Source organism: Bubalus kerabau, chromosome 5 (assembly GCF_029407905.1).
Source record: "Bubalus kerabau isolate K-KA32 ecotype Philippines breed swamp buffalo chromosome 5, PCC_UOA_SB_1v2, whole genome shotgun sequence".
NCBI classification, from domain to species: domain Eukaryota; kingdom Metazoa; phylum Chordata; class Mammalia; order Artiodactyla; family Bovidae; genus Bubalus; species Bubalus kerabau.
The window spans coordinates 9,612,342-9,629,816 of record NC_073628.1 but is presented as its reverse complement, the minus strand read 5'-3'; the positions used below and the strand labels follow the sequence as shown (position 1 = coordinate 9,629,816).

Below are 17,475 nucleotides of genomic sequence, written 5' to 3'. Positions count from 1 at the left end.
AATGCCAAAGAATGTTCAAACTACTGCACAATTGCACTCATCTCACATGGTAGCAAAGTAATGCTCAAAATTCTCCAAGTTAGGCTGCAGCAGTACGTGAACCAAGAACTTCCAGATGTTCAAGTTGTATTTAGAAAAGGCAGAGGAACCAGAGATTAAATTGCCAATATCCATTGGATCATAGAAAAAGCAATATAATTCCAGAAAAGCATCTACTTCCGCTTCATTGACTTCAAAGGCTAAACCCTTTGACTGTGTGGATCATAATATACTGTGAAAAATACTTAAAGAAATGGGAATACCAGACCACCTTACCTACCTCCTGAGAAACCTGTTTGCAGGTCAAGAAGCAACAGTTAGAACCAGACCAGACTGGCTCCAAATTGTGAAGTACATCAAGACTATATATTGTCACCCTGCTTATTTTACTTTTATGCAGAGGACATCATCCAAAGTGCTGGGTTTGATGAAACTCAAGCTAGAATCAAGATTGCCAGGAGAAATATCAAGTACCTCAGATATTCAGAAGACACCACTCTAATGGCAGAAAGTGAAGAGGTACTAAAGAACCTCTTGAAAGAGGAGAGGTAAAAGCTGGTTTAAAACTCAACATTCTTAGGGCCTACACTATAGCTGACAAGTTAGATTAAGAGTGATGAGCCTAGAAATCTGCATTTTTAACAAGCTTGCCTTATGAAATGTCTGCTTACTATAATTTGAGAATTACTAGACAGAGGAGAGTGAAAAAGTTGGCTTAAAGCTCAACATTCAGAAAATGAAGATCATGGCATGCGGTCCCATCACTTCATGGGAAATAGATGGGGAAACAGTGTAAACAGTGTCAGACTTCATTTTTGGGGGCTCCAAAATCACTGCAGATGGTGACTGCAGCCATGAAATTAAAAGACGCTTACTCCTTGGAAGAAAAGTTATGACCAACCTAGATAGCATATTGAAAAGCAGAGACATTACTTTGCCAACAAAGGTCCACCTAGTCAAGGCTATGGTTTTTCCAGTGGTCATGTATGGATGTGAGAGTTGGACTGTGAAGAAAGGTGAGTGCTGAAGAACTGATGCTTTTGAACTGTGGTGTTGGAGAAGACTCTTGAGAGTCCCTTGGACTGCAAGGAGATCCAACCAGTCCATTCTGAAGGAGATCAGCCCTGGGATTTCTTTGGAAGGAATGATGCTAAAGCTGAAGCTCCAATACTTTGGCCACCTCATGCGAAGAGTTGACTCACTGGAAAAGACTCTGATGCTGGGAGGGATTGGGGGCAGGAGGAGAAGGGGACGACAGAGGATGAGATGGCTGGATGGCATCACCGACTCAATGGACGTGAGTTTGAGTGAACTCCGGGAGATGGTGATGGACAGGTGATGGACAGTGTATTAAAAAGCAGAGACAGTACTTTGCCAGCAAAGGTCCATCTGGTCAAAGCTATGGTTTTTCCAGCAGTAACTTATGGGTGTGAGAGTTGGACCATAAAAGGCTGAGCACCAAGGAATTGATGCCTTTACATTGTGGTGCTGGAGAAGACTCTTGAGAGTCCCTTGGACTGCAAGGAGATCAAGTCAGTCAATCCTAAAGGAAATCAGTCCTGAATATTCATTGAAGGACTGATGCTGAAGCTGAAGCTCTAATACTTTGGCAACCTGATGCAAAGAGCTGACTCATTAGAAAAGGCCCTGATGCTGGGAAAGATTGAAAGCAGAGGACAGAGGATGAGATGGTTGGATGGCATCACTGACTCAATGGACATGAGTTTGAGCAAGATCCAGGAGACAGTGAAGGACAGGGAAGCCTGGCAAGCTACAGTCCATGGGGTCGCAGACAGTCAGACATGACTGAGCAACTGAACAAAACCACCCAATAGGTTTTGGGTCAGTGTGTTTTTGTTGTCATTTGTTTCTAGGTATTTTTTATTTTCTCTTTGGTTCCTATAGTGATCTTTTTGTTGGTTAGAAGTGTATTGCTTAGTCTCTGTGTGTTTGCGTTTTTTAGTTTTTCCCTGTAATTGATGTCTAATCTCAGCATTGTGGTCAGAAAAGATGCTCAATATGATTTCAATATTCTTAAATTTATGGAGGTTTGATTTGTGCCCCAAGATCTGATCTATCCTGGAGAGTCATGTGCAGTTGAGAAGAAAGTGTATTCTGCTGATTTGGGATGGAATGTCATGTAAATATCGATTAAGTCCATCTGTTCTCATGTGTCACCTAAGGCTTGAATTTCCTTATAAATTTTCTTTCTGTATAATTTGTTCATTGGTGTAAGTAGGGTGTCAAAATCCCCACTGTTATTGTGTTACTGTTGATTTCCCCTTTTATGGCTGTTAGCATTTACTTTATATATTGAGGTGCTCCTTTGTAGGGTGCATAAATATTCACAATTCTTATATCTTCTTGTATTTATCCCTTGGTCATTACGTACTGTCCTTCCTTGCCTCTTATAACAGTTCTTATTCTAAAGTCTATGTTGATCCCCTTACTTTCAGTCTATACATGTCCCTAGGTCTAAAGTGGGTCTCTTGTAGACAGCTTATATATGGGTCTTATTTTTTTATTCATTCAGTCAATCTGTATTTTTTGGTTGGAGCTTTTAATCTATGTACATTTAAGGTAATTATTAATATTTATGTTCTTATTACCATTTTCTTAATTGTTTTGGGTATGTTTTTGTAGGTCTATTCCTTCTCTTATATTTCCTGCCTAGAGGATTTCCTTTATCATATGTTGTAAAGCTGGTTTGATGTTGCTGAATTCTCTTAACCTTCGCTTGTCTGTAAAATTTTTTATTTCTCCATTGAATTTGAATGAGATCCTTGCTGGGTAGAGTATTTTTGGTTGTAGTTTTCTTCCTTTCATTACTTTAATTATATTCTGCCACTATCTTCTGGCCTGCAGAGTTTCTGCAGAAAGATCAGATTTAAACTTATGGGGATTCCTTTGTATAGTATTTGTTGCTTTACCCTTGCTGCTTTTAATATTTTTCTTTGTGTTAATTTTTTAAAAAATTTGATTAATATGTGTCTGTCATGTTTCTCCACTGAGTGTATGCTGTATCAAACTCTCTGTGCTTCTTGGACTTGATTGGCTATTTCCTTTCTCCTGTTAGAGTAGTTTTCAACTATAATCTCTTCAAATATTTTCTTACCCCTTTCTGTCTCTCTCTCTCTCTCTTTCTCTCCCTCTTTTTTCCCTTGGGATCCCTATAATTTGAATGTGTGCATTTAATATTGTCTCAGAGGTGTCTGAGACTGTCCTCAATTATTTTAACTCTCTTTTTTATTCTAGTGTGCTTCAGTAATTTCCAGCAATCTATCTTCCAGCTCATTTATTCATTCTTCTGATTCAGTTATTCTGCTGTTGATTCCTTCTAGAGTATTTTAAATTCAGTTTTTGTGTTGTTCATCATTTTTTATATTATTATTCTTTATTTCTTCTAGGTCCTTACTAAGCATTTCTTGCGTTTGCTCCATTCCATTTCTGAGATTTTGTATCATCTTTACTATCATTGGGCTTCCCTGGTAGCTTAGCTGGTAAAGAATCTGCCTGCAATGCAGGAGACCTTGGTTCAATTCCTGGGTTGGGAAGTTCCCCTGGAGAAGGGACAGGCTACCCACTCCAGTATTCTTAGGCTTACTCTGAATTCTTCTTCTTGTAAATTTTCTATTTTCTGTTTGTTTATTTGGTCTTGTGGGTTTTTACCTTCTCCTTCATCTGCACAATATTTCTCTGTCTTTTTAATTTTGTCTAATTTTATGTGTTTAAGTTTTCCTTTCCCCAAGCTGCAGGGTTATAATTTTTGCTTTTGGTCTTTTCCCCAAGTGGGTGAGGCTGGTCTAGTGGCTTGTGTAGAGAGGGGCAAGTGTCTGCATTCTGATGGGTAGAGCTGAATCTTTTCACTCTGATGGGAGGGTTGTGTAAAGTGATGTGTTTTGGGGTGTCTGTGGGCTTAGTATGACTTTAGGTAGTTTGTCTGCTGATGATTTGGTTTGTGTTCCTATCTTGCTTATTGTTTGGCATGAGGTGTGCAGCTCTAGGTGCTACAGGCAATTGGGTGGAACTAGGTCTTGGATTTGGACAGAGGCCTTTATGGGAGCTCTCACTGATCAATAGTCCCTGGGGCCAGGAATCCTCTGTTCAGTGTCCTGGACTCAGTGCTTCGACCCTAGAGGCTCAGGCCAGACTTCCAGTCATGGAATCAATACCCCACAAGCCATTCATCATGGTAATAAAAGGGATAAAAAAGAAACCCAGACAAATGTTAAAGCAAAATCTAAAAAAACAGAAGAGCAAAGGAAATATAAGCATGTGTATGCATGTGTGTGTGTGCACACGCATGCACACACACACACACACACACACACACACACAAGAAACCAAAACAAAATCAAGAGGGCAAAGTAGAAGACAGCAACCAGACAATCAAAGGAAACCCAAAATGAAATCAACCAATTAAAAACAAAACTAACAAAAATACAAAACAGAAAATAAAACCAAAGCACAGTGCCAACTGAGGAATAAAACAAAGAAAACAAAACAAATGGAAAAATGATAAAAAAAAAGAACAACAGAAAAGCAAAGTTAATACAGAAGTATATAAAAGATGTATATCTATATTTAAATAAAAGAAATCCCCACAAAACAAAAAGAATCAACCCCCTCCCCCCAAAAACAGAAGAGAAAACCAAAGTAAAAGTAGAGATAGATTTAAAAAATTAAAAGTATGGTTAAAAAAGAATCCAACAAAACTAAATAGAAATAATAATAATAATAGGATTCATGTTGATGTATGACAAAACCAATACGATATTGTAAAATAATTAGCCTCCAATTAAAATAAATAAATTTAAATTAAAAAAAAAAACAGCAACCACAACAGCAGAGAATAAAGAAATTTCAAAAATAGCCAAAGTGAAAGTGAAGTCACTCAGTTGTGTCCGACTCTTTGTGACCCCATGGACCGTAGCCTACCAGGCTCCTCTGTCCATGGGATTTTCCAGGCAAGAATACTGGAGTGGGTTGCCATTTCCTTCTCCAGGAGATCTTCCCAACCCAGTGATAATGGCACAAATCAAAACACAAAAACAATAATAAAAGTTTTCCTAGGGTCTCAGCCATTGGTGTCCTTTGCCCCACCTTGAATCATTTCCCTCCACTGCTTTCCCAAGAGACCCCACAAATGCTGGGGAGGGCTAATCTCTAGACCTGCTGTGGACCCTGTGAGGACAGCTGAGACTCTAATTTGGCCCTCCTCCCATGTGTGCTTGCCATCAATATCCACAGCTGCCAGAGCTAGAGCATTTTCTTTTGTGGGAGCACTCGTTATACTCTCATATATTCCATAGATGCAGAGTCTTTAGTTGATGTTGAGTATTTAATCTGCAGCTTGAACAGCTGATGAAAAGGTTTTTGATCCTCTTACTTAATTGCCAGGCCCCTGTTGCTCACTTGTGGTTTTATCGCCAACTCTGCATGTGGGCCACTCACAGGAGTCTGTTCCTAAGGCTGCCCTGGAGGACTTGGGTCTGCTGCAGTGGGGACCAGGCACGGAGGTAGCATAGCTGCTTGAGTTGAGAAAGGCTGGTGGTGCCCAGCATACAGGGAAGCCAGTGGCCATGGATGCAAGAGATAAGGCTCTATTGGTTGCTTTTCCTAACCTCCAGAGACAGTCAGGCAAGGGGCAGCCATGGCTGGTTCTTCTCTATTGCTAGGTAGCCCAGGCTGGTTTGTAGGGCGAGAGAAGCTTCAGTGGTGACTCTACTCCCTGCATGTGACTCAGCAGTAGTGCTCTGCTTCCATGGCAGTCCAATTTTCCTCCAAAGGCATTCCCTGTTGTGGATTTTCTCCTCCTATTCCCTTAAGATGTCTCCCCCAGCCAATGGCAGTCTTCGCCTGGGTTTGCTCTCCAATCCCCAGGCTCCAGCTCCCAGACCCACTGCATACCCGTGGATGTGGCTTCGAGTCTAGGGTATCTAGGACTGTGGCACAGATTGTCTGTATGGTTCTAACTCTATCCAGACTGTCACAGATCAGCTGGTTCATAACTGACAGCCTCAAATTCTTCCCTTCTGTCCCAATTGATTTCCCTGGATGTGGGAATCTCTCTTTTCCTTCAGCTACCCCACCCTGAGGTGTAGGTCTGGTCCTGCTTGCTCTCCTCCTTCTTCTCCCTTCTTTCTTTCATCTTAGCCAGTTATGTGTGGCTCCATATGGTCCTTTCTGGTGATTGAAGTCTCCTGCTAGTAGTGTTCAGCCAGTGTTCTGTGAGAACTTTTGCATCTGCAGAGGTATTCCTGATGCATCCTTGGAGAGAGATGCACTTCATGTCCATCCACTCCCCTACCATCTTGGAAAGCCCCAACAAACAGTTTTTAAATAAATAAATTCATTCCTACACTTAAAACCATTCTAGGATGAATCGGATTTAATAGATCACAGAAAGATGACTATAGATTTAACAGTGAGATGAGTTCATAGAGAGAGGACAATGTAATCCATGTCTGAATCACATGCTCAGTCATTCTATCCTCTTAAAAACCATAAAAGGAAGCTAGGCCTCTTGTTCCCATTTTACTGATGAGAGAATTGAGGCACATGTAATACGTGACTCACATGTGCAGTTAGATATTAACATTGTTGGTAGTGGCAGGAGTATGTATTTACTTTTTTTGGGGGGGGGTAGTTATTTTATTTATTTATTTTAATTGGAAGCTAATCACTTTACAATATTGTCATGGTTTTTGCCAGACATTCACATGAATCAGCCATGGGTGTACATGTGTTTAAAATATTTGTTGACCTCTACCAGACCACCTGATCTGCCTCTTGAGAAATTCGTATGCAGATCAGGAAGCAACAGTTAGAACTGGACATGGGACAACAGACTGGTTCCAAATAGGAAAAGGAGTACGTCAAGGCTGTATATTGTCACCCTGCTTATTTAACTTGTATGCAGAGTACATCATGAGAAATGCTGGACTGGAGGAAGCACAAGCTGGAATCAAGATTGCCAGGAGAAATATCAATAACCTCAGATATGCAGTTGACACCACCTGTATGGCAGAAAGTGAAGAGGAACTCAAAAGCCTCTTGATGAAGGTGAAAGAGGAGAGTGAAAAAGTTGGCTTAAAGCTCAACATTCAGAAAACGAAGATCATGGCATCTGGTCCCATCACTTCATGGGAAATAGATGGGGAAACAGTGGAAACAGTGTCAGACTTCATTTTGGGGGGCTCCAAAATCACTGCAGATGGTGACTGCAGCCATGAAATTAAAAGACGCTTACTCCTTGGAAGGAAAGTTATGACCAACCTAGATAGCATATTCAAAAGCAGAGACATTACTTTGCCAACAAAGGTCCATCTAGTCAAGGCTATGGTTTTTCCTGTGGTCATGTATGGATGTGAGAGTTGGACTGTGAAGAAGGCTGAGAGCCAAAGAATAGATGCTTTTGAACTGCGGTGTTGGAGAAGACTCTTGAGAGTCCTTTGGACTGCAAGGAGATCCAACCAGTCCATTCTGAAGGAGATCAGCCCTGGGATTTCTTTGGAAGGGATGATGCTAAGGCTGAAACTCCAGTACTTTGGCCACCTCATGCAAAGAGTTGACTCATTGGAAAAGACTGTGATGCTGGGAGGGATTGGGGGCAGGAGGAGAAGGGGACGACAGAGGATGAGATGGCTGGATGGCATCACTGACTCTATGGACATGAGTCTCAGTGAACTCTGGGAGTTGGTGATGGACAGGGAGGCCTGGCATGCTGCGATTCATGGGGTCTCAAAGAGTCGGACATGACTGAGCGACTGAACTGAACTGAACCATACATAACTGGGGCTTCTTTTTTTCAAAAAGTTTTTATTCATTTGTTTATTTTTGCTATGCTGGGTCTTCGTTGCTACATGGGCTTTTCTCTAGTTGCAGCCAGCAGTGGCTACTCTTCATTGTAGGGCATGGGTTCTTACTGGGGTGGTTTTTCTTGTTGTGGAGCAGGAGACCTGAAGCACACAGACTTCAGTAGTTGTGGCACATGGGCTCAGTAGCTGTGGTTTCTGGGGTCTAGAGCACAGGCTCAATAGCTTTGGTGCATGGGCTTAGTTGCTCCCCGGAATATAGGATCTTCCCAGAACAGGGATTAAACCTAGGTCTTCTGCGTTGGCAGATGGATTGTTTACCACTGAGATACCAGGGAAGCCTGGGGCACTTTTTGAAAAGAATATATATTATGTGCACAAAATTGCTAGATCTCCTGTCAAGCTTTGAGAGGGAATTATGTATGTGAGGCATTCTCCAGTTTAACCTTCATAAACTTCTAGGAAAAATTTCTGCTGAATAAGCATAAAGGCAATTTGTCTCCAAGTCTGTCATCCCAGCATGGAGTTATCACTCTCATATTTTCCTAGAATTAGTTTAACACAACATGAATGTCTAGTTGATGTAGTGGATAGTAGGTGGAAGGCATAAAACATGTTGTCAATAACCATATAGCAAATAAGCAAAGAAGGGTTGACTATACCTGTCTGCTCTTCTTTCTCAGGTGGCAGGTGGAATCTTCACGGTGGCTGATTGTCACCAATAAACCAGATGAGGGCTTAAAGGAACTTTAAAAAGTTGCACACAGAAATGGAATAAAGAATGCTGAAGAAATCTTGAGTATGGAGGTAAGCCGGAAAGGGAAGGTGGTTATTGGGTTGGAGGGAAGTCATGAACTAGTACCTGCCTCCTCCTTATTGAGAGAGACAAACTGCTTTTCTAACAAGGCCATCTAGTTGAGAATGCAAGCTCAGTTTCCTGGTCTTTCATGCCCATTTCTTATAAAAGGAGCTTTGAACACTATACAAGGACTTCTTCCTTTAGTTCATCTGCTGATTTGAACCTGCAGCCTATGTGCTCTCATGGATGCCCTGCCCACTTCCCTCCACCATGGCCTCATTAAAAAAAAAAATCATTGTTGCTGTGTAATTTCCTGGAGTCTCCCTTAACTCCCTACATCCTCCTTCATATCATGTTCACACATGTGATTGCATGCGTAATCTGTTGTACTACAAAGAAAGGGAAGGTATCTCTCCTATCCTATTGGGTGCCAGTGTTCATCACAATACCTGGCACTATATCAGCAAGTGATATGTGTTTGTTGTTGTTGAATGGCTTGAAAGCGACCATGCAGGAGGAGCTGGAGGCAGCACAGACCAAACCTACTCTGTTTGACTTGTTCCGCACACCCAAATCTGCGTAAAAGGATCTGTCTTCTCTCCTTTTTGAGGTGGGCTTCACAGAATGCATGTGGTTGTTGCTATTGTTCAGTTGCTAAGTCATGTCCAACTCTTTGTGACCCCAGGGACTATAGCATGCCAGGTTCTTCTGTCCTCCACTATCTCCTGGAGTTTGCTTAAACTCATGTTCACTGAGTTGGTGATGTTATCTAACCATCTCATCTTCTGAAGCCCCCTGTCCTTTTGCTTTCAATCTTTTCCAACATTGGAGTCTTTTCAAACAAGCTGGCTCTTCACATCAGCTGGCCAAAATATTGGAGCTTCAGCTTCAGCAGTAGTCCTTCCAATGAATATTTGGGACTGATTTTCTTTATTATCGACTGATTTGATCTCCTTGCTGTACAAGGAACTCTCAAAAGTCTTCTCCAGCACCACAGTTTGAAAGCGTCATTTCTTTGGCACTAAGTCTTCTTTATGATCCTTCTCTCACATCCATACAGGACTACTGGAGAAAACAGAAACTATAAGCAAGGTGAAAGACAGCCTTCAGAATGGGAGAAAATAATAGCAAATGAAGCAACTGACAAACAACTAATCTCAAAAATATACAAGCAACTCCTGCAGCTCAATTCCAGAAAAATAAATGAACCAATCAAAAAATGGGCCAAAGAACTAAATAGACATTTCTCCAAAGAAGACATACAGATGGATAACAAACACATGAAAAGATGCTCAACATCACCCATTATCAGAGAAATGCAAATCAAAACCACAATGAGGTACCATTTCATGCCAGTCAGAATGGCTGCGATCCAAAAGTCTACAAGCAATAAATGCTGGAGAGGATGTGGAGAAAAGGGAACCCTCTTACACTGTTGGTGGGAATGCAAACTAGTACAGCCACTATGGAGAACAGTGTGGAGACTCCTTAAAAAAAAACTGGAAATAGAACTGCCATACGACCCAGCAATCCCACTGCTGGGCATACACACCGAGGAAACCAGAATTGAAAGAGACACGTGTATCCCAATGTTCACTGCAGCACTGTTTATAATAGCCAGGACATGGAAGCATCCTAGATGTCCATCAGCAGATGAATGGATAAGAAAGCAGTGGTACATATACACAATGGAGTATTACTCAGCCATTAAAAAGAATACATTTGAATAGTTCTAATGAGGTGGATGAAACTGGAGCCTATTATACAGAGTGAAGTAAGCCAGAAAGAAAAACACCAATACAGTATACTAACACATATATATGGAATTTAGAAAGATGGTAACGACAACCTTGTATTTGAGACAGCAAAAGAGACACAGATGTATAGAACAGTCTTTTGGACTCTGTGGGCGGGGGGGATGATTTGGGAGAACTGCATTAAAACATGTATAATATCATATAAGAAACGAATCGCCAGTCCAGGTTCAATGCAGGATACAGGAAGCTTGGGGCTGGTGCACTGGGATGACCCAGAGGGATGGTACAGGGAGGGAGGTGGGAGGGGGGGTTCAGGATGGGGAACACATGTACACCCATGGTGGATGCATGTTGATGTATGGCAAACCAATACAATATTGTAAAGTAAAAAAAATAATAATTAAAAAATAAATAAAATAAAATAAAAATAAAAGAGAGTGTACATGAAACTATTTCATTAATTACAACAGTGTTGTGAGAGGGAGGCACTGATTTGAAGATAAAAGATGAGGGAAACACACCAAATAATACTGCCACAGAAATTAGTATATGAAGTAGAGTTGGTTATATCACTGTGTCAGTCTCTTCAGTGAAGGTTTATGTTGGGAATTTCTGTCACAGTGTGGATTTGGGGGTTTATTTTTTCTTTAAATTTTAATTGAAGCAATTTTTGCCAATTGATACATGAAGATATTATGAATATATACAGATTAATAAATATTTCAACATGTAAAAATGTAGCAACCTCCAGATCAAAGCAGGAAAATCCTGATACCCCAGGATTCCCCTCACATATCCTGTACAATAATAAGCACCACTACCTCCACCACTGCCTCATTCTTGTTCTCTCCTCACTGCCCTGGCCTGTCCAGCTGCTCTCATCTCTTTCACTGCAGAAGAGTCTTGCCTGATCCTGACCTTCACCTAATGTAAATGATAAGAGGATTCTGTGACAGGCCCCCTTTTCTCATGCTCGTTCCTGAAGATTCACCCATTCTGCTGCACGTAACACTAGGTGGTTTTCCTCCCTAGTGCTTCAGTTTTCATTAGATGGATACACTACAATTTCTTTCTTTTTTTTTTTTTTTCCAAATTATACCTTTTTATTATTTTTTAATATAAATTTATTTATTTTGATTGGAAGTTAATTACTTTACACTATTGTATTGGTTTTGCCATACATCAACATGAATCTGCCACAGGTATACACGTGTTCCCCATCCTGAACCCCCCTTCCTCCTCCCTCCCCATTATGTACTTCAATGTTGGTGGACTTTTATTGGTTTCCAATTTGGATACATTTTATTTGTGTATTAGCACAAGGGCTTCTGTAAGGAAATCTTGGTCATTGTCTTTTGAGGGGATATAAGTACTTACTTTGGTAGAGTCAAGAGAAATTTTAAATATAATTCTTAATTTTTGAATACTGAATGCTCATGCACGAAAAACATACAGGACAACATAGACCCACTGACAAGCTTAAGTAAGTGACTATTGCATTGCATAATTGATCTCTTCCCAGGCATAACCTAGTAGACCATTTATGCATTTAACTTTATTATGCTTTTTCATAATGAAGAATGAGGGGGAGGCACTGATTGGGAGATAGAAGATGAGGAAAAGACACCTAATAATACTCACATGGAAATTAGTGCCTCCTTTTTTTGAGGGGCTTCCCTGGTGGCTCAGACAGTAAAGAATCCACCTGCAGTGTGGGAGACCTGGGTTGGGAAGATCCCCTGGAGGAGGGCATGGCAACCCTCTCCAGTATTCTTGCATGGAGAATCCCCAGGACAGAGGAGCCTGATGGGCTACAGTCCATTGGGTTGCACAGAATCTGACACGACTAAGTGACTAAGTTCACAGCACAAGCATTTTCAACTTTTCCATATTCACTAGGACATAGACTTGTGTTTCTGAATCCTAGACAATCAGAGTGGAAGGAAAAAGTAAAGATGACAGTCATCAGACACCTTTCTTGGAATACTGTGATCTGTGATGTTTCTTCTATTTTAGTGTCTAAGTCTAGTTGTACTAAATCTAGCTCTCTATAGGTATAGTAGATCATTAAAGTGGGCTTATTTCCTTTAAATGTTTTCTGGATAAAATCTGAAGTGAGATCCTTTGATTCCATTTCTGATGTTACTGTTGGTATATGTTTGCTTTCCTGTATTCTTACACTGTTTCTTAGCCTTAAAAAATCAGGAATGAACTTTAAATTTCCTAGAACTGTGTTAATCCCCAGGGCACTATGCTGTCAAGTCAAGGGGACACAGACAGTATTTTCCAGCTTCAACCACTAGTTGAGAAAATAGAAATTCTTTGCAGTATTGGGATTGGGCGAGGAGGGGAAGGACACACAGCATATAGACAACCCTCAAAAAGAAATTATTTCCCTAATTTCTAAGTTTTACTATTAATGCTTCTGTTGTCAAATATTATATACTATCCTGTTTGGAGACTGAGTCACGTTATGTTTCCTCTTACTGTCATATTTGTGTTTAATAAATCAGACAAAAGAATGTCGGAAAAAGTGTTGTTTTCATATACAGCCATGTAATTTTTATGGCAACTTTTCACTTTAAAATGAAGAATTACACAAGTCAGATAGGGCCTTTATTGTTTAATATTGATCATTGGCTGCCTGGGTGAATATAATCATCAATTATAGTACCTTTGCTCTAAGTCTTATGGCTAATGTCTTTTTTCTTCTTCTTTTTTTTTTTTTTCCGCTACAGATTTGCAATCACAATACCCTATTATGGCATCTTTATGAATCTACAGCACTTTGGGAGCAATATTTTCCTGTTCCAGGTAATCTTTGGAGGTCTCACTGTCTCAGTCCAAAGTCTTGCAGTTTTACCACTGAATCACATGGGCCATCGACCAACCCAGATGTTTCTCATGTTCCTGGTGGGAATTTCCATTTTGGTCAACACATTTGTGCCCCAAGGTGAGAGAAGACTGGACTTTAGGGAAACGAAGGGTCTTTTTCTTATTCTTCAAGGTTTGTTTGGTCATACTTGTCTGAAGCCAGGAGTAAAAAGAGGTCCTAATGAAAGGTTAAGTATTCCCCCAAACCAAACTGGTGAGAAATTCTGCTAGTAAGTTTTTGAGAAAAGAGCTAAAGGTCAGTAAGGGGCAGCGCAAACATATATTTATCTTTCATCACATAGTGGAAACGTCTGGAAAATGGTCCCATTTATTCCAGGTAGTCTCTCTAGGACAGCAATCATTCACTTGTGGTTTTCCCATTCACACATTAAATAACCAGTAAAGAGGGATGAGGCCTTGCAATTATACCCCATGTGAGAGCATACTATGGCCACTCCCTCTATTTGGGCTCCTCATTACCAGCTTTGATGACTGGTCTACTTCCCCATTTCTATGTATCTACATATGACTCTGAGCTTAAGTCACTATGACTACAGTTCTTGCTTAAGAAAGTCTCCTAGGAAATGAAAAAAAAAAAAAATCCTCTTTTTCAAGTGGGGAAGGAGGGTGTAGTAGAAACAAGAATTGAAGCTGAGAAAAATCCTGTCCATTCCCTATCAGATTACTTTATAAGTTAATAGAATGATGATATGTAATAATTAGGAGAAACTTGGTGGGCAATTTGCATCTCCAATGCAGGAATGTGACACAGCATTACAGATAGGTATTTTTATTGCTCCTCAGAATATCATCAATAATGCATTAATAATACTTCTTTACTATGGAGTTCTTTCCAATATTATCCAGTTATAATTACATTTCTTTTTATACTGTGTAGAAAACTGATTCCCCTCAATTTTCTCAATTGTTCCCTAATTCTGACAATTTTTCCCAACTAGAGGCTTCGATTTTAAGTTCTTCATGTCTAACATTGATGTAGATCTAGCTTCTCCACAGCCTGTTCACTAATAGAGCAGTACTGTCCTGTTACTCTCTGGTGTCATACTTACCCCATGGCAATGCTGTATCTACACTAGGTTGATTGACTTATTTGGGTTTACCTGGGACTTTTCTGACTTTATCAATGAAAATCTCACATTATCAAAACCTTCAAATTCCCAGGATGACTGGTCACTTTAAAACCTGCACTTTAATTATAAACGTCTCAAGATTGGAGCTGAACATTAGACTCAGTAATTGTCCATATCACGGTCTTAACTTCAGCAATAAGGATATTGCAAATACTAGACAAAATTAGTGAAAGCAAATTTCTGCCACACTGTTTCCTTTTTCTTTTCTTGCAAATCTCAGATATGCAGATGGATTTGTTGCAATTATTCCAGATAGTTTTATGTAATTTTACCACATATATTGATGATTTTACATCTCTCAGTTTATCAACATATATATATATATATATATATATTCTATGGTATATTTCAAATCTATCAATAAACCATAGTTTTCTTTTCTTCCTGAGTAAATTTGGTGGATGCCACTTCCTCCAGCCCAGATTTCTTAGTGTTGCTGGTCTTCCTGTCTCCAGAAATGCAGACCCTGCGTGTGGCTTTGGCAAGTGTGGGAATTGGCTGTGTTGCTGCCTCTGTGTCTGCTCTTTCTGTCCACTCTACTGAACTCATCCCCACTCTCCTCAGGTAAGAGTTTATGGATGCTCTGCCAGGATCTAAAGTGTGACTTTCCCATCTAACTGATGCTTATTTCAGGAGTGAACACAATAAGATCTTTAAGTTATAAATTAATCATTTGTAATGGTAATAATATATGTACAGCAACTATAGCCAAAGTTAATTGAAAAACCGAACTTTGTTCTGTGTATTGTTCTGAGCAGTAATTCAATGTATCTTCTCATTAATCTTTTGAATCTCTTATTACTATAGGTCCAATGTGTAACATTCCATATAAAATAATGAAAATATATCAATACACTTGGACAAAGACAGCTAGAAAACCAGGGAGCAAATCTGAATAACAAGGGTTTATCATCAAGCTCATGAATATAGTAATTGTGTTTCATTGCAGAATTATATCTCATGAATTTTGTGTGCAGATATTTAGTGAATTACTACATCATGTAATTTATTCCTTCAGGGCAAACTCTTCAGGATTAGATATGCTAGCTAGTAGATGTGGGGCAACCCTGGCTCCCCTCTTGATGACCCTAGTAGTGTATCTACCCATCCTGCCCTGGATCATCTATGGAGTCTTTCCCATCATTGCTGGTCTTCTCATTCTTCTCCTACCTGAAACCACAAATCTGCCCATTCCTGACACCATCCAGGATGTGGAAAATAAGTGAGTAAACCTTCTACCATCCCCTGGGAGGGACTGTGTGCTTTGGATCTGTGGGCGAGAAAGGCAACACACCTCATAAGTCCCTCAGATCACTAGGGAGGCTGAGCCTTGCCTGGGATACTCCCATCTTGGGCCATTATCTTCATGAGAGGCAAGGTCATTTCCATCCATTGTGAATTCTAGTCTAGACTGCAGAGATCCCCTCTGCCCTGTTCTCATTGGTAGTTTTAGTGCTGAAGTGATGGTAATTGGCTCTGTTATGATTTTATATCCTACCTGTCCTCATGAGAAACACACATTCATATTGGGATCATGATCCTCAGATCCATAAGAGCTTGGGATAGAGGGGAAAGAAATGGGATGACTGGTGAAGGAGCATTGTTAGGAAAATCACATTTTAAGGACTTTTCCACAATTTAAGGACTTTCTGTGGAAAGGCAGTAAAAAAGTTATTTATTTCCATGTGGCTGTAAGATTCAGTCAGTTTTGCTGCCACAAGTTATGCAAAGATTGAGGATAATAAGAAACTGGAAAAGGCATTTTAAAACTATAATGTTGTATTTTAGTTTCATAGGGCTTCTACAGTAGAATCTGATAAACTGAGTGACTTAAGCAAAATAAATTTACTGTGTCAAGTTTCAGGAGGCTGAAAGTCTGAGCTCAAGTTGTTGGCAGGACTCTACATCTTCTGAAGGCTCTAGAGAAGGGTCTGTTCCAGGTCTCTCCTGGATTCTGGTAGTTCCTTGGCTAGTGGAAAATAGCTCCAGTCTTCACATCGCATCCCCCTGGCATCGCTTTATGTTTCAAGTTCCCCCCTTTTAATAAGAACATCATCATATTGGATCAGGGGCTCTTTCTACTCCAGTTTGACCTCATCTTAATTAATCAGCAACAATCCCATTTTCAAATATGATAATTGCATATTCTGAGGTAGATGGTTAAGACTTCAATATATATACTTTGGAAGGTACACAACTGAACCTATAACAAGTTGGGAATTCCTTTAGATTTTTAACCCAGCTCCTGTTATCAAAGGTGTCATTGGCCAGAGATCCAAATGACAAAGTGAGAATCCAAAAAGACCAAGTGCGAGTAGCACTTTCAAGTGCTTTCATGTGCCTGCACAGTTGGTGTCGTTTAGTCGCTAAGTCACGTCTGATTCTTTTGGGACCCCATGGGCTGTAGCCCATGAGGCTCCTTTGTCCATGGAATTTACCAGCAAGAATATTGGAGTGGACTGCCATGCCCTTTCTCCAGGGGATCTTTCTGACCCAGGGATCAAATCTGTGTCTCTTGCATTGGCAGGAGAGTTCTTTACCATTGAGTCATCCTGATTCAGTGGTAAGGAATCTGTGACTTAGTGACTCAATAGCAACAATGAAAAAAGCTGATGGTTAGGGATCAGTTTGTACTTGTACAAGGAGGGCATCCAAACTTACTTTTATTTTTTCTCTTTCATAATGTCTAATCTTATTTTCTGATTGGTTGGTTAATTTGTTGTTTCTCCTTTGGTTTTTCAGCCAAAAATTCTCAAGAAAAATAAATGAAAAAGATTCTTACATAAAAGTGACAAAATTTTAAGGCTCTTCATGGTCTTGCTGGTGAGGAAGAAAAAAATATGAAGAAAAAATATCTCCAGGAGTAGATATCTCCTTTATATCTACAAAATGGCAAGAAAATACACTTGAAAAATACATCTCATTTATAATTATTGCATTAATTGGCAATTAAACATATAATAAATGAGAATACATAATTCCATGAACAGACCCATTTTGGGGGGAAGGAGTCAAAAAAGTTTCAAATTTGTCAATAA

The 17,475-nt window shown here is 39.9% G+C and overlaps 1 pseudogene; it reads left to right on the top strand.

Annotated features, from left to right (window-relative positions):
• LOC129654137 (solute carrier family 22 member 10-like) overlaps window positions 1-17,240 on the top strand; it is a 46,289-nt pseudogene extending 29,049 nt beyond the window's left edge.
• The last annotated feature ends 235 nt before the right edge of the window (window positions 17,241-17,475 follow it).